The sequence below is a fragment of the Phoxinus phoxinus genome, assembly GCF_949152265.1.
Source record: "Phoxinus phoxinus genome assembly, chromosome: 10".
Taxonomy (NCBI): Eukaryota; Metazoa; Chordata; class Actinopteri; order Cypriniformes; family Leuciscidae; genus Phoxinus; species Phoxinus phoxinus.
This window is the reverse complement of record NC_136885.1, coordinates 25504556-25526908: the sequence shown is the minus strand read 5'-3', so window position 1 is coordinate 25526908 and position 22353 is coordinate 25504556. Positions and strand designations below refer to the sequence as shown.

At 37.6% G+C, this 22353-nt stretch overlaps 1 protein-coding gene across 1 annotated transcript in view; it reads right to left on the bottom strand.

The window, feature by feature from the left end:
• fhl3a (four and a half LIM domains 3a) overlaps window positions 1-22353 on the bottom strand; it is a 37652-nt gene that overhangs the window by 14689 nt on the left and 610 nt on the right. The window lies entirely within an intron of this gene.

Here is a 22353-nt window from a genome sequence, read left to right as displayed (position 1 = left end):
GTTCACGCAGACCCCCTGTCCCACTGCAGTTTCAGAGACAACAACACTAATCCTCTGACCAAACTCCCATCACGCTCCACTTCACATTAAACGGGCCGGCAGTGCCTCCCGCTGGGAAACTGACCCGGGCCCTTCCTGTTCCTGGGGTCCAGCCAGAGCTCGGCCTGTCAAACGTCTGCCTGGGCAACAGGAGGCAATGGCTACTTGCCACCTCACCGTGACTATTATATAACACCCTAAATTCAATAACTCACTGACTTTAATATCCTCAGATAGTTGACTGAATTAAAAATTCTGTCAATGGAATAACATATCATGCATTCCGTTGCACAAATGGATTCTGTCAGATTAATACAGAGGCTGCCTTGATTGGCCACATCATCTTGGGCTTGTGATGAATGTAATATTCTCTGTTTGATATGAGAAATGAGAAAAATGTACTGTTTATGTAATATGTAGCTTTTCTAATCTTTAAAGGTAAAGCATGTGGTTTCTGCGACACACCTAGTGGAATTACAAAAATAAAGCATATTTTGTAAATGCCCCTTTCACACATCGCACCTCCTCCAGCTCAAACATCACAATTACAGATCTTAAGAATGCTTTTGAATTTATGTCTCAACAGGAAAAAGTAGGCTTCTTTGAATAAAAATGCCAACCAATTAGGAATACTTTTAGCTGTGTTATGTATCATGAGCAAGCAATTGAGTAGGCTAACATGACAGTCTCACTTATAATAAACCCATCCAACGTATTTGCACAGGGCACATTTCTTGACATGACACACCACAACTGTTTGAGACAGTCTACACTGGACACATCAAAGTAAACAATATAAACTGGAACATTTGTGTTTCTGAACTGGTGCATGATAATGTAGGTGGGATTGGTTGGTCAAAAAAATACAGCCGGGTCATGCGGTCCCGCGGACCTGCTATTTACTGCGTAACAAGAAAGGAGTCAACAAATTAAGTTCACAAAGTCGATCAGAAACATTATTTTCCTCCATAGCAATCTGTAGTAGGCTAGGCCAAGTCATTAATTATTTCATTCATTCTTTAGGTAAATATACGCATCATAAAATACAATAAATTCCCCCAAAAAAGTATCAGTACAATTTCTTCATTGAGTAAATATCTTCGGACCGGTTTGTCAGAATGACAGTTGACTGATGTGAGCGTGATAACATCAAAAACAACAGATATATCCACCTCAGAGAAGATAAATGGATTTTATTTTGTGTTGCATTTTGTTAATCTTGATTTCTCGCAAATTGTGTGTTTTCTGGGTGGTTCGTATTAGTGAACTGTGGCACTGTCTAATGAATGCGCAGTCGAGGACAGACCATCGGCCAAGGTCAGGATTTTCATAATAATACATTAAATTTGATATGGTAAACCCCCAAAACAAAAACTCTTTTTGTGGTCAAAAAATAAAGAAGGGGATACAGCATTAGAACAACTCTTTGCCTTTAACTGTTATGTTTTAGGCATGTATGTGATAAGTTATGCGTATGTTTAAATATGTTTTTAGGCTTCACAATGTGGCTCCACAATGTTTTGTTTTAACAGTTGATAGAATTCTAGAAGTCTAATGATGTTTGTCTTGTGTGCTGCTAGCATTACTTAATCTTATGGTCGGTTTCTACAAGCAGAACATTTGCGGGTGCCGGCGGGAGTGGACACAAACATTGCGGGTACGGGCGGGAGTGGAACACACACGTTGCCGGAGCTGCTCAGACATTCAGCGGGAGCAGGATTAAGAAAACAGTCCCGAGCAGGGCTCTAGTATGGTTCACTTTGACATGTTCATGACCTCTTTTATCTTTGAAGGTCTAAATGCAGCGACATTTTGCTTACACTTCTGTAACCAAAGCTGAATTTCTATTCCCATGTAATGGGTCATGGTCCCCCAGCGCCTAAACACCCTTTGGCTGCGCCTGCGACGGAAGCCACACCCCAAACTCTCACTATAGGTTGAGCTGAAAAGAGACTGACAGATCTGAGCGGACTGCTCTCAATGGTTAGATGGTGCCTGCGGGGGTTCAATGGGTTCAAGATAAACCCATGAATGGCATACTAATAGTAACAATAAACTGGGTTAAGAGAATGTATATTAAATCTTACATACTTCACCTTTAAGGGAAAAACAGAGTGAGGGAGGGTGAGTAGGATCGCAAAGGTTTATAAATTAAACTGGCGAGTGAAAATGTAGCATATGGATTTACAGACAGCAGCACACTGAGATCAGTCTGCCATTGGAGCAGCTCCAGGCACAGTGATAACTCTAGATTTGATTTACAGTCAGCAGAAAACACAACACCAGCAGATACTACTGTATATCATCTGAGGCAAAGGAGGCCAATGGCAACATAGTAATATATATATATATATATATATATATATATATCATGTATTATATATACTGTACATACACACCTATTATATATTATACAGTATTCAGGATGCTAGATTATTTAGTTACGGTTCAGTTTGTTACAATTTCACACTTTTGGTAGTTTTAGTCAATTCGTCAACTACCAGTATAATCTGTTATTTTCATTGACTAGATTATGCTAGACTAAATTTCAATTACTAGGAAAATGGCATATTATGTAAAACTTAAAGGACATTTTTTTTATAAGTTTGTTATATTTAAGTGCAGTAGTATTTTTTTTTTGGGTGAAATTGGTTGCGTAAACCAAAATCCTCTTCTTAGCAGGTATTAAGTTTCTTTAAGTATTACGTTTCTTCAAAATAAGTGTTTTTATATCCACAATATTTTTTACCATAACAAATACACAGTGTTAGTTTTTAAGTAGGTTAATGCTACAGTAAAATAACAAGTGGAAACTTTTAGTTTTACATCACACTTTTGCTTTTACTGGATTTCAGAGATCAGACATCCATGCTGAAATTAATAGCTGACAGGTTTCCAGGGACAAGACGGGATGCTGTCTGACAAACAAAACATTTATGGTTCTGTTATAAAGCCACAGTATCAACATGATAAAGCTGCAGTGAAGAAGAAGATGTAAATGTGCACTTGGTATTGCCTTTTAGGATTGGCTCCAGTCACATCAGATAAGGCAAAAAACAGCAGAGAGAGTTAGGGAAGAGAGTAAGGCCTTATCGGAGGAAGCAGGGAGGCAATTGGCGATGAAGATGAGATAACATTCAAAAACAAATCCTAATGTTTGTGCTCGCTCATTGACACATTATCTCCATTAAAGTACTTGGTGCACGAAAGACAGATGAGACATACGAATTTCTCTCTCTACTTACATTAGGTATTTTTTATACATAAAGTAGCTGTCTTCACACATTTGTGGTCATGTGCTGATGTTCTACAGTGGTTTTAAAACACCCCAAAACTCTGAAGGAAACTACCAAATTCCATAAAATTATTACTTACTGTTTTAAGCTTACATTACAAACCTAGTTACACCAACTTATATTACATACCAACTTAAAATAATAAATTTAGTGACTATATACTAACTATAGGTAACTGGTGCTTGCCCAATCAAAAGTCAATGGTTTTGCTATGCAGTTGCTAAGGCGTTCTGAGTTTGCCAGACTGCGGTTTTGTTTTTGATGAATTGAAATTAATTATATTTACTAGCTACTTTTACTTCATAAACCCAAATGAGCCATATGTTCACTAGTTAAAAAGTTAGTTAGGTTGTCTCTATCTCTACTCAACTGTTTTATTCGATGAAATAAAACATGCTCAAGAATTAAGTAATTAAATATGCAAAATAACTATATAAAATGTATCTAGTTGATTTCCATCCAATTATAATTTGATTTATAAATAATTTATTTATTAAATATGAAATATTAATGAAAAATGTACTATATTTATGAAAAGTATATACATAAATATATTTTTAAATTATAACATTTATTGCTGACCAATGTTTCAGATTCCCTGCTCTATGCCTCGAGGTAATGGCTGTGTTTGTGAAATTGGGCCTTTGTTGTTTACTCTGGAGCGGATGATTTGACAGTGTTAGTAAATGATCTGTTCGACTGCCGCCACAGAGTTTAAATCCTACCCATTTTCTCTAGTGTGACAGTGATAACAGTTAACATACATACTGGCCAGACACTCAACATCGCAACCGCAAAGGACTCGGCCTTGCTTACACCGTGAATCTATCTTCTGTTACAGGCCCAGCGGAGCAGACGTCACTGACCACAGTTATCCTTCAGAATGACCATCATCAGCAAATAATCCAAACCGAGACAGCTTTGCAAAACAACAAGGTTTGATGTAAACCAGACAATGACCAGCATAAACAAGTTCTTTCTTTCTAACCCTTTTTATCGACCAAATGTACTATTTACCCCTGCAAAAGATTAAATCACTGCTTGCATCATTGACGCAAGGAGGCAGATACTCTTGGCTGACTGATCAGTCCAGTCTGTTTGCTCATTTCGAAGCCTCTTCTATTTTAGTACATGTTAGATGTGAGACAGGAACAAGCCAGAAGAACAGACACAGACCAGGCATAACATGTCATTTCCAATGAGCCCTTTAAACACAGCCTTATGCCGCACGAGGATGGCACAGTCAGGTTCACCTCGTAAACATCAATGAACATTAATGAGCACCTGCTTAGGGAGCTAACATTAACAAGGATGTCATTTTCCAAGCTTTTAAGCAGGCGAGAGGTGTGAATATATGTATACCCTGAAAATCACCCTCACAAACCACAAGCCCTTCCAGAGGTATATGGATGTGTCTGTAAGCCATCATCCAAGACTAACTCGAGCTCCCTCCACAACAATAATGGCCTTATTTGACCCTTTTTGGCATTTTCAATATAGTTGTTTGACATTATACACTTGATCTGTGCCAAGACAGTTTAGCTAAAGGCTAGTGCAGCAGTCATTAAAGAGGACACGCAGAGCTACACAGTCAATTAGCAAGCCCTAAAGCCATTGTCAGCAGTGCTAGCTAAAGTCACTGTGCTTTAGCAAAGGCACTGAGGAGGAAGAAATCTTCTATTTCACAGAAACTTAACTCTAAATTGCAGCTCTGTATGAAAAAGAAAATAAGCCAAAGTGGAAAAAAGAAGAGGCACAATAAAACAAATATGATGATGTTAACTTTACATCTGCAGCTATAGCTAGATACTAAGCCAACTTGTGCTTGCCCAATGCCCATACAAAAGTCACAGCCACAATGCTAGGATTCTGTGGTGGTTTCCGTGGTTTTGCTATGCAGTTGCTAAGGCGTTCTGATTGTTTTCTTTTTCTTTTGGCATTGCTAGGTGGTTTGATTGTTTGTGTTTGCTTATAGTGGTCCGAATTTGAGATTTATTTATTTTTTGCTTGGTTTATCATCCACCGTGCAAAATACATAAACTACCGTTCAAAAGTAAGATTTGTTTTTGTAAGAAATTAATACTTGATCAAAAGTGACTGTTAAGACACTTAATGTTACAAACAAATCTATTAAAAAAAGTGGTTCTTTCTATTTATCAAAGAATCCTGATAAAAGTATAATGGTTTCCACAAAACATTAAGCAGCAAAACATGTTTCCTAGGCACCAAATCAGCATTTGAAATGTATTAAAATAGAAAACAGTTATTTTAAATTGTAATACTATTTCAGAATATTTCTGTCTTTACTGTATTTAATCAAATAAACGATGAGTGTTAAGTGGTAGCATAGCACATTGACAGAATCATATTTATATACCATGAAATATATTACTTCATAGAATTCTATAAAATTATGGTCAACAAACAAACAAAAAACATGGTGACACTTCTTTCTTACAGCGTTTGCATTTATACTGCATCTGCATGTCAGGTGTGCTTCTCCTCAATCTACTGCGCCAAGAAAAGGTGAAAATAGAGGTAGATTTATTCATCATCTTTATTTATATCCATGTAGATGGTTAAAAAAGGTCTCGCCTACATATTTCTTCCTGTGTAGTGAGAGACAGAGGGAAAAAACCTGCCATACATTGCAGTTTAACATCTGCTTTCTATTGACAGAAGTATGCAGTTGACTCCAGAGTGCCAAAGTAGGTTTGGAGAGTCATTGCCCGAAGAATGCAGGAAGGGCTGTCTTTTCTTCACTTTTTGTGGTTTTTGCCGGTAAGTGCTTCAGAGGCAAAAAGAATACAAAGATAGAAACTGACAGTATGAAGGGTGGACTGGGATGAAGAGAAAAAGGAGGTTTGTATGGTTTGAGTTGTATCAGGTCATGTAGATCAAGACAAACCAGAGAAAGATCTGGTGAATGAAATGTTCACAGCTTTGCTGCATTAAAAGAAGGTGAGGATAATGCAAAATGAGAGCGGTGGAGAGTCAGAACAAGAAGTATTCTTTTAACCGGGGTAAAGACGACTGCTGTTGGGTCATTGTTGGGGGAGGGTGTTCAGAGGATAATGTAAGACAGTAAGAAAGAGGCAGTGAGTATATTATTGCTTCAAGAACAAACAAAAACAATTGTAATCCCATGAGCCCGATCGCTTTTCTGTTTCCCAGTGACTTCGCCGAGTAGAAGTTTTGACCAAACATGGTCATTGGCGTCACTGTCCTCCATGTGTCATCAAACGTCTGTAACTGAATGCTCCTATGCTTTTATGTCTGAGAACTGTAACCTAAAGTCACATACTGTCAGGTGAATATCAACACATGCTCCTTTTAAGGGATGATGCAAGAGAGGAGAGGCAGAATGGAAAAAAAGAGGAAATGAAAAGCAAAGTGAATCAAACGGGAATGGAAAGGAAAATAAAATGAATGCAAAGGGAAAATGAAATGGGAAAAGTAAAGTAAAGTAAATGTAATTGGAAATAGGAAAGCAAATGGGCAAGGAAATGGAAAAGTCAAGGAAACAAGAACGCAAAGGGAAAAGGAAATGGGAAAAGTAAAGTGAATTGGAAAGAGCAAAACAAAGGGAAAAAGAAAAGGAAAATGTGTAAAGTAAAGAGAAAAGCAAACAGGAAAGTAAAGCAAATTGGAAAGAAAGATGAAAAGGGGAATATAAAACAGAAAGGAAAAAAAGAAAGCAAAGGGGAAAGGGGAAAAAGAAATAGGAAAGGAAAAGGAAAGCAAATTGCAAAGCAAATGGAAAAGGAAAGGGGAAAGTAAAGGGAAAAGAAAAAGGAAGGAAAAAGGAAACCAAAGGGAAAAGGAAAGAGGAAAAGATAAGTAAAGGGGAAAGAAAAAGGAAAATTAGTAAAAACTCAAATAGCAATACAAGTAACTCTTTCCCATTGAAGCTCTAATACACTTGAATTGAGTAGGACCAACGCTGGGCTGATCACTCATCAGATGTGAAGTGTGGACACTGGATGCCTGAATGCTGCCCGTCCCGCTCTGTATATTCTAGAACAACCCTACGATTAGAGCAGAGTGCTGCAGCGGCTTGGCAATGCTACACGTCAGATGTCTGGACTCGTTCTTCCCCATGCCGGGTAAAAAATAAAGACACAGAAAGGTGGTCTGGCAAACACAAGGGGCATTTGTAAAGCATTTCCTTAGGATAAGGGTGGGCTCCTGAATTTCACTGGTGGTTTTTCAACAGGCTGTAGCAGAGAGCTTTTTAACCTCTGGAACACTTGCATTGATCAGATGTCTTTTGATGTTGTTGATGGAAACTGTTCTTGAGCACACTGCTCCATCATCAACATGACAAATTATTTACAATGGTTAGAATAAATCGCTGGTTAGGTAGATTGAGCGTAACATTCAAGTTCGCCTTTCCAAACCCAGGAATGCCCAATGACAGCACTGACTGAGACGTCGTTCATTGACCAGACAACAGTATAACTGAAGAGCCTGAACTCATCCGCGATGTTACCAAAACTTTATATGTCGTTTTCACTCTTTTGTGCCTCTTTTCCACCCCAAAACTTTGGACAGAAATATCTGAGAACCCAAGTCAAGTTGATGTGCTCTGACCTGTTTAATGTTATGAAAACAATGAGAACAGTGGGAACATAGTTGCGATAAGTTGAGTCAAGTTGTGATTTTCCTTCATGTGCCATAACATAGCAGGCCGTGAGGGGGTTCAAGGCCTTTCCTATTTGCTTGCTGTGTTTGTACTTCTCTCTGCTAGTCACAACTGATATTCGTTGGCATCACAATGAGGCCTGTTAGGTCTAGTCTCCAAGGTTTTTGGTGCTATCTCCTACATTCTTTCTCGAGCTGAAAGTGTTGTAGTTTGTTTTTTATACTTTCCACGCAAAGGGTAAACATGCAGTAAACATAATATTAATAAAAGAAAAAGTATTTTAACTGGACTTTTTTTTTTCATTATAGGTTAATTATGTTAATACTTTATCACCATAGTGTACCATATTAGTGGGAAGTGTCTTTTATCTTTGGTCCAAAATGGGAATTTTGCACTGCCCTAATTTTGCCACTTGTATTGTGACTCCAACTAATGACATTTGATATCAAGTGAAGTTCTCAGAAATTAAATTAGGTCATGGAGTGGTTAAAGCTCTCCTTTTGTTGAATGGTTTACATCTCTGATCTGTATTTCTAGATTTCTGTACATTCTATTAATACTAGATTTGCTTAACAATGTTTCCATTTGTAGCAAGCAGCCCATATGGAAGGAACATCTTTCTTATAGTGCTTGTTTTGCACATCACAGCAGAGTATAAGAATGCATTCACGTAACACATGAAAGGGCGGGTTTAAAACCTGGCTTATACCATAACCACAGCACCGCATGGGCATAATGACTAATATTGGTAAAAAATGGTACAGTAGCTAGGTGGTCTTTGTCTCACTTTGTTCTTTAGTGAAAAGTTACTAATTCAGCAAGGTCAGTCTAGAATTAGAGCAGCAGTGGTTTCTAGGTCAGTCCATGCATCTGCAAGCAATTAACCCTCAAAAACACAAATTTGGTGCCGCTATGGCCAACCTAGGAAAATAATGCATTGTGTCTTCATTCTTCACTAGTATTTTATAGGAGGATTTCACCTAAAAATTGTAATTGTCAGTATTTATTCACCCTAATGTTGTTCTAAACTTGTATGACTTTCTTTTGAGCATATTTCAAAGAATCTTCATTCATGTCTTTTTTTATCCAACAACAGGTCATAGTGATGGCTGTAAAGCTAAAAAAAAAAAACACTATACAAGTAGTACACATGATTTATGTGCTATATTCCAAGGCTTCCGAAACCGTACAATAGATTTGTGCGAGAAACAGACTGAAATTTAAGCCATAATTCACTTAAAACATTTTTTTAGATTGTTGAGCTGAACTCAAGAATCAGATCAGTCCAATTTGTGAATTAATTTGTGAACCGGATTAAAAGATGCATGTAAAGAACCGACCCAAAATTGGCGAATCATTCACTGAATTGGTTCTTGTGGTTCTTGAACTTAATTGGGGAACTTGAGAGATGAACCCATGCTGATGGCCTGGGTCTGTGGTGGACTAAGTTTGATGTAATTAAACTCGAGGTTCTGTGGGGTGCGGACTGGATTGATTCTATTCCTATGCTTCCGAACAAATGTGTTTTTGGGGTGCGGACTGATGGGACAGTGAACCCGAGGTTACCCCGTGAGTCAGACCTGGAGCTCCTCCTGTCCGATTTTAGGGGAACATCGGGTCCATCGGAGACGTCCAATAGATTTATTAGGCGCGCCAAAAGAACACCACAGACACAGTGTAATCACCATGGGAAAATCTCAGAGTAAAACTGGGAGTTGTGAAAAATATGATACACTGCTGTTTTGCCAGATGAGAAGTTTATCTATTAATCATCTTTTTACTATTTTAATTCATTTTATAACTGTATCATATATCTCTTTTCATTTCTTTTATACCTGTTTTAAAAGACTTTTAATCTTCCTTGCTTTTATTTTGTGATTATTGTAATCATTTTCTGTAAACCACTTTGAATTGCCATAGTGTATGAAATGTGCTATATAAATAAACTTACCTTGCCTTGCCTTGTGTTCAACACAGTAAGATTCAAAATAGTTGTTCAACTTTTTGTGCTACAGAAGAAAGTAAGCCATACAGTTTGGTACAATATGAGGGTGAGTAAATGATGACAGAATTACTATTGTTTATGGAAGGCAATGCTTTTGAAAATTGTATTTAGCCTAGTATAAAATAAAGACTGGCAGTGCAGCAGGAAACAGACAGATTTTCTCTTTTTGTCCCTGGCAAAGGTAAGCAGATAGAAAGGGAAAAAACTCATAATGCCATAACATGTGAAGGGATCCTGCTAAGTAGGAAGCGTCCAGGATGATTTAGCATCAGAAGTCAGTCCAGGATACTATCCTTTTATTTTTCTACCATCTTGTTTATGGTTCTTCTCCTTGGCAACATGTAAACAGTGCCCTGGCTCCACAGAGCAATAAAATTACCATCAGTGATATCTACCTTCATCATGCGAGTATGGGCACATGGGGTTTCTTTCCTGTGTTGGCATATTTACTATTGAAACAGGATGTTTGGTTAAACGTATTGTAACAGTTTGGTTCCAGAAGTAAAAATCCCATTCATTTTCTCCATAGGGAAATAGATTTTTATCAGTAACTCATAAACATTTAAAGACAGACCTACCTTGAGCTCAGAGGTGGTTAATCAATGGTACATGCTTCTGTTGAATCCATCAGCCCTTATTTACTAACTATAACTTGATTATATATGGTCTCGCTTCATTTGCATTAAGCTACTTCTATATTTGTATACACAATACTGTTGGGGCCTGTAAGATTTAACAAATATTTTTTAAAGAAAATCGACAGCAAATTTAATTTCATTAATGTGACACAAAGCTGTTTTTTCAGCTACCATTACTGCAGTCTTTAGTGTCACGTGATCCTTCAGAAATCAGTCTAATATGCTGATTTGATCAAGGAACATTTCTTATTATTGTCTATGTGGAATATGGTTGTGCTGCTTAACATTTTTGTGGAAACTGAGCTAGTACACAGTGTTGCACATTTTTTTCCAAGACAATTTTGTAATTATATTTTAAAATTAATTACGGAAAAAAATTAATAGAAATAAAATAAAATAAAAAAGAAGTGCAAATGTCAAAAGGTTTTTTTTTTTTTTTTTTTTTAGCCATAAAGGTCTGATGTCCATTGTCTTTTGTCCTGCTGTTGGCAATACAACATAAACTAGAGTGGCTTCCTGTTGTTAAGTGACCTATAGCTCAGCTGCATTGTGGGGGTCTTCCTTTATGTCAGCTGATCCCAAACCTAATCTATAAGACATCTGAATTTCTATAAGTCCCAGTAAAAAATGCAACCCTGTATATCAACTGAAAGTCTCATTTTTCTCAGGGGGCGTCTTCCTATAGCCCTTCATTCAGAGATCTGCCCACAGCATCTGACAGCTAGACAAACAAACACAATTTGTCAGTAACAAAAACAGAATGCAAGACAGAGACAGGGAGAATGATAATGGCGATGCGCGCACACCAAAACTAAAATAAACGCAGCAGAAGATCTAGAAACAATGGGGTAGTTGTTCAGGAGGGGCCGACACTACGAGCAGCTGCATACACACATCTTTTCTCTAACTCAGTTGGTGGTTGCTTTCCACAGCGTATAACCATAACCCCACATTGGCCCACTCCTAATCCAACAGACTAGATAAGATTATATAATGTGATACAGTTGGGAAATGAGCTACACAAAACTGTCAGGTCTAATTCCCAGCGGTATATGAGAGAAAAACTATTCCTTTGCGCTCTGGAATACTTGATTCTGATTGGTCAGTAGTGGAATTCTGCAACTTATAATGACTTCAAAACTGACCATTATCCCTGGGAACTGATTTACTTATTACTATTACTAGAATTTGCACATGGTTTGTCTTAAAGCATATTAAAAACATACATAGACATATAAACAACATTAAAAACTTGATTTTCAATACAGAGGTATTTAAAAACACTAATTAAAAGCTAAATGTAATCTTTAGCCAATCTCAAAATGAATATCCATATTTGTTATACTTTACTGTACATAATTGTAATTTAATATGAATGATATTCATTTGTATGTTTTTCTGTTTTTAGACAAAATATTATAGAATTTTAATACATGCCTTTTTTGGTTATTGGTCATAACATGAAATATCGGCCAGACTTTTAATGTCAGTGCATCCCTACCATGTTCAGTAGTAACAAGTAGCCAGTCAATATTGCAAAATATTAAAATGCTAATCACTTATTATTTATTCTCCATGAAGTTAAACTGTGCTCATATCAAAATGAAAGTATCACACATATATTTGGCTAATATACAAGCAAATAATTAGTCAGATTGTTTTAGTAAGTCACTGCAGAAAAAGAATGCTCCTAAATATAGACTTGCATGTATATGTAGACACACACTTTTTTTTTCCTGTGGAAGGATCTAAGAAAAACACAACCGCCACTGGTGGCTGGATTGGGCTTAAACATGTCTCCCTTGGTTCTCTTTTATGACTCTCCAAGGACTCATCTAGACCACCTCCCTTCTTTTCCCCATCTTCTCTTTCTTTCCTGCCACGTTTTTCTGTAACCTTCAAGATAAATGTCACATGCAGAAAAGCAAACCCAGAAAAAAAAAAACTTTAGCACATGGCTAGACGCATGCCTATAAATTGCCATAAAATGGGGAAGCATATACTTTGCATGCAAACGGCTGTGGGTGTTGGCGACCTCCAGGGGTCTTTTTTTCCCCATTTCCATTCACAGGGGACTGGGCTCCAGGCACCAGAAAGCAGAGCACTGGCCACGCTGCAGGAATGATCTCACTTCAAAGGTGACCATAAATCAAACAGTTGTGCCCCCGCCATCCGCTCCACCATCCCCCAAAATCCCTTCTGTCATTCTCAAAACGAGGGGGCTGGGAGAGAGGCATTACCTCATAGACTCTGGGTTCAGGCTTCTGCACTCATTGGCTGCCTGTAAGGGCCGTGACTGTCGTTTAATTAGCTGGTTCCTCGATTATCAAACTACTCAATTCAGTTACAATAAAAACGAATGCTAAAATGTGATATATGTGGCTGTGTCTGTTATTTGGCAACCTTGGTCTGAATCTCTGATGTCTTGAAATTAGGTTAAGGGACAAAACAATGTTGTAGAGTCCCAAGGTGGGTAAGGCATTTATGGGTAACCTCTGTCGCTCTCTTCTGCAGTGCCCATGGTGCCTCTGTTTAGTTGCTGGATCAACGGTAGGTTAACTTGGCAAACGTTAAACAGACACACTATTGATTTCATGTACTTTGTACAATACATTAGCTAGTCCTTAACTTTAGATTAACTAGGACTAAAATTAGCACGATACTTAGCGTAGCATAATTTAATATGCCAATTTAGCGATAACCGCACATATATTCTATCGTGTGGCATCAATTTCTGCTGAGTTGTCATGTCATAAGGATGTTTTAGGCCATGAAGTAAGTACTGTAATACTCTACATTGATTGCTTATGCGATTTTAAGTCCGATGGGATAAGTTGGAAAAAAAATTTTCTTTGACTTTGCAGAGGATAAGAAGGGCAATTCATCATGGTCTTATCTCACAGTGTCACGTGGGACTCTCTTTATCATGCATCCATGCAAAAACACCATTTGTCTTCGGTGCCTTGTTTGTTGCAAGTGATAAAATGTATGTTGTTTCTTGAGTGGAAAAAAAACGTATGCATGGATAGTATGGTGAATGCAGATAAGACGGTATAATTATGCAGATATCAAATCAGAAGGCCTCATCTAAGTGTCTATCAAACTTGGGCACCTCCCTCGAAAACCTCTCTTACTATACGCCGCTTTCTGCCATGATGTTCCCAACCTCATTAAACCCCACAACCCTTTATAAACTCCATCTGTTCCACTTACTAAAACAAACCTGGTTGATTTACTTGACAAACTGAGTTCCACTGTGCAGTTGTGCATTTTTTAGGCCAAGTGGAGCAACTCACCACAGATAAATGAATATGCAGACAGCCAAACAGACCCAAAGCCAGACGTAAAGACATCGGTCTTAGGTGGCGAGTGGCGCCAGGTTCTGCACATGGCTTTCTGAAAATCTCATCATAGATCATCCAAATATATAGATTTTGTCATGACAGCTGCGTATTAATAGGAAAGACTGCAGTTTTTTGGGCTGAGCTAACAGGCTAGTTCAAAGTCAAGGCATTTTGTTTTAATAGGATTGATTTATTCCTTCACATAGAATAATAGCATAATGTACATTGTTAAATATCAGTACACATTTCCAATCTTCTCAGTTTAATTTTTTTTCTCTCTTTTCATAATCATAAACAGTATACGATTATGAAAAAGGCTTTTAAGATTAACATTCAGCAGTTGGATATTTTCAGAGTGAGGCAATGGCTTTTAGTGTCAGCACTCCTGCACTTGAGTTTAGGCAATCTGGCTCTTGTTTTGTGTAATTATGCATTTCATCTATTTTCCTGCATTGGTTCGCTATCCTTCGGTCTCTTGTATATAAAAGAACGGCAACTTCATGCCATGGGGAGAAACACAATGTTATTGTTTCCATTGAAGAACCCTTCATTCCAATTCAGTCAATTTAATTCCTCTCTAACTCCTCCTAAGACCTACTATTTGGGAAAATTCATAATACAGGACAGCTTTAAATTCTTTTCTTGAGAGACATTATTAGTCATGTCATAAAGTTTATGTGGTTTACTGTATGACTTGAATGTTTTGGAAAAATGCCAATCGTCTCTAGACAAGAGATGCAGAACTATTTAAATGTTCCTACGTTCTCTTAAAAATTTTCTGCAGCTATAAGGGAACATCTTTAATGCACAGGATGTGACATAATGCAATAACACTGGATGGTTCCCATTATAATCAACCTAGCTGTCAAAATCACAAGAGTCAAAACGTTGCACACATGCAGTGTAGACAGCGCTATAGATTATAATGGGAGCGATCACGTTTTGACACCATTGGAACCTCTGTCAAAATATGACAATGGCTGAGAAGTGCGTTTAAAATGTAATTCATAATTCATGTGCTAAACGTCAACAGAAAACAAGTCATCGAAGCATTCAAAGCGGCTCTGTGTTTGTATTCACAAGGTTTTGCTCAAGGCAGCCTTGTCAACAAGTGTCTTTGCTTTCCCACTCCTCTGCTCTTATCCAGGCCCTCTGCACTAAATCATCTTCATCTTTCTATCCACTATAGCCGACATCCTTTTATAGACACAACACGGACACTTTCTCCCATTTATGGGCTTCTGTGAAGTGCCGAGCCATGGTCAGCGAAAGACTTTTGAGGTGTTCCTTCAAAGAAGGCGACAGCTACCTCCGCTCTCCCTACTGCTCCATGGAACATTGCAAAAAAATAAATCTCCTCAAAACCTCAAGGGTTGTCACGCTACCAAAACTGGTGGCTACCAATACCAATTTCAATACCACAGCAGAAATACATGTATATGCGGGGCTGTTGAATAATTGATTCTGATTGGTTGACGAACGTTTATAAGTGCAAATATTTTTTTTGGAGTAGTCCTACCAACGCAACGTCGTTGCCAATGTAGACATTTTGGAAAATGAAGAACATACACACAAATCCGATCTGAACAGTAATGAGTCAATCATTTAGATTAGATTCCAACCGGATATACACAAATAGTTGGATTTGGACTGACAGTGTGAATGTAGTCTTTGTCCAGCATGTTCTCTTAAGACAAACTGAATGGGTTTACATTCAAACCTAGAAGTGCATTTGACCATTCACACAAGCATCTGCATTGCACTACCAGATTTCTTCATGATGCAAGTATCTTGCAGCTGTTTACTTTAGAGGGAAACACTCTTGCACAGCTGTGCACCACATAAACATCTGTATAAATCGGAGTGTAAGGAGGCTAAAAATTTCAGAAGCGATCATAGTGAGCATTGGTTTTTTTATGCATTCCACTGCAGTGTGCTCTGTAGGTCAGCTAGGGTGAGCCGGTTCATGGTGTTCAATAAAAGATTATGACAGCTTGTATGCTGTCGAAGTCAAAGTTTGTTTAGAAGCCCAAACGCAACCGAAATTAGTCATTCATCCCTACATACAAATACAAAACAGATGCAAAAAAACACTGAATGGAAACACTTGAGTCAGATTTCCTCTCATCAGAAATTATGTCACAGCCATTTGCTCTCATCTCTTACAGATGTGGAGGCTAATTAAGCATTGGGAAGTGATCAGCACTTACAATCCTGACTTGGCACCCTATAATGTGCTTAAATGTGTCTGCTTACACATGTGGATTTGAGCATGTGTGCGCATGGGGAGATTCCGAGCTTTATTAAGATAAGCCCTGTACAAAAACAGGAACTGCGGTGGGATATTGCACGTGTAAGATGTAATGATTGTGATTAATCCTTAAATTGCTTCTTGGATAATGAATGGCTCCTCTTGATGATTTCAGGCCCAGTAAAAAGCTAAACAGCTGGGCCGCTGACGAGGATTAGTAACCAGTGGTTTCAAATCTAAATTTGTTTTCATTTTTTCCTACACATACTATTCTCTTCATGCTTCCATGCTGTTAGCACTGAAGATCCAGCATAGCTTTTACTGGATCACATTGACCCTACTTGACAAATTACAGCTCAAGTGCTGTTTGTAACTGAGCATGTGTGAGAGACATGGTGACAGTGAAAGCATTTTACAGTGCTATGTGGAGCAATTATTTTCCTTGTTTAATGGAACATACAGTAGTATAAATCATGTCGAAATTGAAAAAGCAATTTATACTTTTTTAGCTTGAAGCATAAATCTAAATACATAACACTATACCCTCTTTAACTTTTTAATATAAAGTGTTGAAATGTTGTACACTTTTTTTTTACTGCTGCTCTCTCTGACCTCTCAATTTTCTTGTTGTTTTCTTCTTCCAGAATAAAAAACAACAACAACAAAAAATATATATATATATATATATATATATTTCAAACTGATGTCACTGATAATGGTTCTCCGTGCAGAGTGCAAAGACCTTACTAATTTCATCAAGATGGAAAGGTGGCACAACTGACGGAACATTTTTAAAAAAAAGTTTCATTTATCAGCAAGAATGAATCAAGTCAAAATAATCAGCCTGCAGGACAGATGTTTAAACCGTAAGTTTCCAGCATGTGGTGAGTCACCAACCAATGTAGCAAAAACTCCCAGCCATGAAGATGATGATTTGTTTCAAACCATGTGTCTCACTATTTATAATGTGCCATTATTTCTCAAGATATGCTTTGTATTAGTGTTGCATCTGCAATGTATCATAATCTGTAAACAATATTATAAATTTTTAAAGATATCCTGTGTTTTATCATTTTTATTTTTTTAAGAAATTATGCTTAATTTATGCTTTATTTTATTTTTAAATTGAAGAAAAAAAATTATGAATACATTGTGATTTCTATAGCAGTGCATCATGGCTTTGGTTTTCCACCATCCCTCAACTACATGTTTTATTTGCACTGGATCCAGATTTTACAGGAAACTCTCTGCAGTTATTTCATTCTCATTCTGATAGTATGTTACAGTAGGTTTGACAGTCATAGCTTGGTGAATGCCAACTAGACACATTTTATGTGACTGTTACAAGTACAGACCAGTGTTTACATTCCAGTGTGGGTATTCATTGTCAGGTTGAATGCATCTCTCTGACAGATTTGGGAAAATTTCCACTTGGGAGTTGGTGATATGTGTACGAGAAAAGGAGTGAAAACCCAACCCTGTGACGGGACAGCATATAGTGCCTCTCACAGCCCACACCTCCAAGGTGACTGGATTCCTAGATCTGTATAGAGATTAGGCGCGTCAAAGGTGACTCAGGGACTGTGTCTGGGTGACAAAAGAGTGTGGATGGATAGATTGCACAGTACCATCTGCTAGTTGAGATACAGTTGGTATAACAGACATAATATGCATGATCCATTAGAAAAACTGCAATTGCTTAATCCATGTAACCAACAGATGTTTACTGACGCAAGCCATGTATCCAGACACATGCCATGTGGCATTGCCTAACCACACTCGTAAGGTCTGATTCAGCAAGTTTTGAATGACCGGTATGGATGAGAATTATAAGGACTTCCAGATTCCAGTACTGGTTCCGTCTTCTTTTAGCATATTTGACTAAGAAATATTTGGTGGAAAAACATAATTTTCAAATGATGAGATAATTTAGGTAATAAATGTAAAACCATTATTAAAAATGATGTTTACAAAGACTTTGTGCAGTCTTTTTTTTAGAAGCGTAGAAGTGAATTGTAATAGAATTGAACAATTGGAATTAACAATTGGAATTAAATAGCAATACTAAGATAAAATACATTCAATTACTTTTATGAAACACTTCACATTGTTGGTTACTGCACTGATTTAAGTCTCTCAAGCCTTGAAGGAATAGTTCACCCAAAAAATTAAATTTGCTGTTACTTTACTCTTCCCCAGGCCATCCAAGATGTAGGTGACTTTCTTTCTTCAACTGAACACTAAAGATGATTTTAGCTGAACCTAGAGTCCTTGGTGATTCATAAAATAATAAAAAGAAAAAGAAAGTCACCTACATTTTAGCCTGAGGTTGAGTAAATTAAAAACACATTTTCATTCTTTGCCAAATTATTCATTTAAGTATAACAAAACACAGTAGGTAAACTGTTTGTATTTAATTTGCTAAACATTTTTTTGACTCAGAGCCATTTGTCCGGGAATCGGACTAGACTAGTTGCATATATATGGTTTTGATTCACTAAAACAAAGCTGCTCTGCACAATCAGTGTTGTCTGATTTCCATACAAATGACACTGTATGTTCTGCACTATTGATTTATTAATGGTATTGCTGCACCACAAGAAACGAGTTCCATCCGCATTGGCGGAAGAATGCATATGCGAGAACCATTATCGGAATGGGTTCAACTGGTCAAATCTTGACCTCTTGGTGCTTACAGTGACACAGAGCAGCATATTGGAGCAAACTATGAGTGTTGTAGAGAAATGACCGGAAGAAAGACAGACAAAAGGGTTTAAAACAAGTGGCTCAGAGCAAGACACCAAGCGTCTGTGAAGGACAATAAGGCTTGCGAGAGGAAGAGAGGGGAAAGGTAAATAAACAGTACAAGCGAACCGATAGCACACCGAGCAGCGGGTCGCATCTCTTGGGGCCCAGGCTGTGAGGATCTCATTTCATCCATTCATTCTCCCCAGTCCGGGAGGAAACCACCATCTCACTGGATCACAGATGCACCTGGAGTCCCCCGCAGGAAACCAGCAGTGACTTCCTTTGATTCAAAGTCCCCAAACAACCAGTCATATGTCCCCCATGAGCTGTTTGAACTGAAATGTGGCACATGTGGCAGTAGAACACAACAAGTCTGAATCCTGAGATAATGATTGAGATTTGCACACAGTGAGTTTGTGATATACAGTATATGGGATGGTCCCAGAGTCAACACACTAACTCATGATGATGTAAAGAACACAGTAGATGCAGTGTACAGGCATGTGTTATTCTTTCAAGACATTTGAATTCACATTGCTTCCTCTGGCACTCTTATTAGAGATTAATTAAAGGGTTCATTGTCTCTGGCTTTGAGTTTTCTTGCACATTTGGTTACAGAGCTGCTTTATTGACAAACAGGTGTTCAAGTCCAATGGATTTGCATGTGGATGGTCTGATAAATGTTTATGGCTTGGACACACTTGTTCACTCTTTTGTATGCTGTTAACTCTTGTGAATGGACAACTACATTCAGTGTTTGTATAGTGACCAAGCAACTGGTAGGCTTTGAATAGCATAATATACCACACTACTCTTTCTAAGGCTGCTGTATATAGTAGCCTATGTATAGTGAGCACAGTATGACATTTTTTGTATACTACAATTGCCAAGTAAGCGGTATTCAATGGAGCTTACTATATGGAATACTGCATCCCAAAATGCATTGCACTCAGTCCTATCCCCGATGAACAACAGCCCATGCATAAGGCAGTGTTTCCAAAGAATGTGGCCATGATCAAGACTACAGTCATTTTCAATCTCCTTCAGTTTCTGATGGGTCTGAATATTCCAGACACCAAGAAATTCACTTCTGAGATGACAACATCACATTTTATGGACTTTTTGGACTTTATGGACCTTACATACTACCAAAGGGTGCAGGGATTTCGGAACCACAAGAAAAAAAAAGATTCATCATAAAAATAACAAGACTGAATTTTGTTGGCACAGCAGGACACTTCAGAAACCACGGTTCTTAAGAGGAAGCCCTGTTGTGGTTTGCACAAATGAAATACGGCCCAATTTGAGAATTTTGATTTCTTTGATGGACATGATGAGTTATTCACAAGCCACTTTTGATGAAGCAGTTTTTCCATGTATAGAATATGGTGAACAGGGAGAAGTTGCAGTAAATAAACTTTAAAATATGTACGAATTTTACACACGAATTATATATATATATATATATATATATATATATATATATATATATAAGTGTGTGTGTGTGTGTGTGTGTGTGTGTGTGTGTGTGTGTGTGTGAGTTAGTTAGTTAGTTAGTTAGTTAGTTAGTGTGTGTGTGTGTGTAAAGACGTCTCAAACACTCACCAATTTACTTAAGTAACAGGCCCCAATGTTGGTAAAAGCGATAAAATCTGTTGTTGTAATTTAAAACAACAGTTTTAATATATATTTTTAATGTCATTTATTCCTGAATTTTAAGCACCCATTACTCCAGTCTTCAGATATCTCTAATATGCTGATTTGAATGTTTAAAACAGTTGTGAAGTTTAATGTTTTTGTGTAAACCATCATACACTTTTTTCAGGATTCTTTGATGAATAAGGTCAAAAGAACATAATTTATTTAAAAAAAAAAATAGTAATTTTTGTAACAACAACATCTTTAGTGTCAGTTTTTATCAATTAATGAGCTGAATAAAAGTATTAATTAAATAAAAAAATAAATAAAGAAATGTCTACTCTTTCTGAAACTTTTAAAATAATAATTTAATTGATTACATAATAAGCTTGTGGCATGTTAATGAAAGGGATGGAACTTAAGTTTCAAAGGGATGATTTTGTTCCTCCACAAGCGCCTCTGAGCTCTCCCTCTTGGAATAATGAATGGGAATGGAATGGTAGAGGGCTGGCGGCAGACACTATGGGAATCTGGCTCTGAGGTAAGCAGTTTCAAAGGCTTCTTAATGCACCAAAAGGCACAGTGATGCACCTCAAAGATCTCTGCTCTGCTTTTTTTCTCACGCACACACACACATGCATGTCAGCACATGCCATGCTGCACTTAAAGTGTGTCCAACTCTTTAAGAAACACTTTAAAATTTAAAAACTCAATGACCTGCAAGCCAGGTCTACTACAGGATGCCAGTCACAGCAGCAGGGCTTGAAAATAGAAAAGAAAGAGGAAATGAGTAGAGAACCCAGATTTGTTCTTCCTGCAAATTTCCCTGACCTATTCAGAGCAGTTTTTGCCCTGGTGTCTGTCTAGTCAAGACCTTTCCAGAGTCAGAAATCTCTGCCAAAGGAGTTTAGTCATCAGCGGATCTGATATATCAAGAGAGGACCCACCCATTGATAGATAAAATATCTCCACTCACCTTTTTCCAATTACTCAAGGTGTGTCTTTATGATCATTTACTGATATGTGTAACCCATTTCCTGTTTTATGTTTAACTCAAGGGTATTTTCTATAAACACTGCACAGATTTTGAAATACTATTATCAATCTCAATGGGTGTATATAGTATTACCTCACAGGGCAAAAAAAGTGAGCTGTAACTTGCAACAGGGACCTTATGAGCAGCTATTCAGACTGTGTTCACTACGCCTTGGAATGCAACATGTTCTGGGATGAGGTGTGTTCAAAGATGAGCGATCAAGTTCCAACCTGGATCTGCTCTTGACAAAACTCAGGAATATGTCAGGCCCCCCACGGCATGCATGCCTGTTTTTCTAATGGTTATCCGCATGCATACATTTAATGCCGATGAAGACATGAGGTTTGACTGTCAGAAAACTTAACAAACAACTGTCATGTTGTGACACGTGTCCCAGATTCCTGTGAGAAGTACAAGTGTGTAGACTAGAGTATACAAAAAGTTCACCACGGGCATGTCATTAAACTCTGACTTTAGGGAGAGTTAAAGATGACATTGAAAGGGCTTGCATTTAATAAATTAGTCTATTTTCTCTCACTCAAGAATGAATGGTCTTTTTGGTACTGTGCTGGTTCAGCAGTTATTGTATTTTACACTAAAGCTCAAAATAAGTAAGGTTTCAACAGGTGATAGGTGTTCAAATTTAGTAAAAAATGCCTGTATTTTAATTCACTGAGGTCAACAGTACACTTTACACTTCTTCAGGATACTCT